The following is a 1,162-nucleotide window of genomic DNA, read 5'->3' as shown; positions in this document are numbered from 1 at the left end:
AGGAATGCGTATATACAAGCCAAGTGAGGTTTCACTCGGGTGTTGGGAGAGTTGTTCAAGCATGTCTCTCTCCACTTTACTCCTCAGCTACCTCATGTAGAGCAGTTCTGATCCCAGGGCTGCCAACCTCCCTCAGCCCAGTTTGGGGCAAAGAGGAATCAAAGTGAGGGCGAACCCTGGAGCAAACTGACCCTTGAAAAAAGATCTGAACCATGAGGCCCTGTGCTGGCGCAACTCTGAACCGGGGAGTTTGTGGCTTTGATTGTTAGATGTGTTGTTCCAGATTATGGTGGAGGCTGAGAGCCAGTTCAGGGGCTGCGGTTCTATCAGGGGCCGCAACGGATCTGTGAGCAGAGACGCAACCTGGTGCTGGAGGAGGAACCTCCTCAGAGGACAGCATGTTTGTAGGCAGCAAACCCTCAAACACACCTGCCTACCTGCATCCCGGTCCTGATCTGCCCACACGGGCTCAGCGCCCCACTGGCCCCGAGGTCTCCCAAGGGCACACAGCGCGTGCCCGCCTCAGGAAGGCCCATGAGAAGGCCCTGGCAGAGGCGGTGAGCGAGCAGGAGAGCTCACACTCACTGCGGGCAAAACCGGGCGCCTGAGGCTGGTACCCCGGGGCGGGTGATGTGATATGAATCTCCCCTCGCTCTAACGTGTCCACTCACCTCCCGCTAGTCCAGATCCCTCTCCCGTGCACACGTAACAGGCCCCCTAACCCACCTTCCTCCCCTTATCTGAGTGTATGCACACACACACACACACACACAGAGGCACACAAATATACATGTGCATGTGCGCACACACACGGATATACACACACATGTATTTGCACAAACACACACGCCCAGGCGCACACACATACATATGCGTGTGTGCAGACATATATAATACATGCACGCACACACGCACATGTACGTGCATACACAGACAGGCACACATATAGATACACACACCCAGGCACACACATATACGTGCACGGGTGTGCACACACATATAATACACGCGCGCACATGCACATGTACGTGCACAAACACACACACACACACACACACACAGAGGCACACATACACGCGCAGAGGCACACGCGCGCGCTCCGCACGCCGGTCCCGCGGCCCCTCACCTGCCCGGGCGCTGCGCGGAGCCTGTGGCCGGGGAG

The 1,162-nt window shown here is 57.1% G+C and overlaps 1 protein-coding gene across 1 annotated transcript in view; it reads right to left on the bottom strand.

The window, feature by feature from the left end:
* LOC102386317 (gap junction beta-6 protein-like) overlaps positions 1–1,153 on the bottom strand; it is a 7,378-nt gene extending 6,225 nt beyond the window's left edge. Inside the window, exon 1 of the mRNA XM_006017638.3 lies at positions 1,127–1,153. The gene's annotated coding sequence lies outside the window, so the exon portion shown is untranslated. The remainder of the gene's footprint in view (positions 1–1,126) is intronic.
* Positions 1,154–1,162: the final 9 nt, after the last annotated feature.

Source organism: Alligator sinensis, unplaced genomic scaffold (assembly GCF_000455745.1).
Source record: "Alligator sinensis unplaced genomic scaffold, ASM45574v1 scaffold777_1, whole genome shotgun sequence".
NCBI classification, from domain to species: domain Eukaryota; kingdom Metazoa; phylum Chordata; order Crocodylia; family Alligatoridae; genus Alligator; species Alligator sinensis.
The sequence above is the reverse complement of the archived record's forward strand: the minus strand, read 5'-3'. Positions and strand labels throughout refer to the sequence as shown.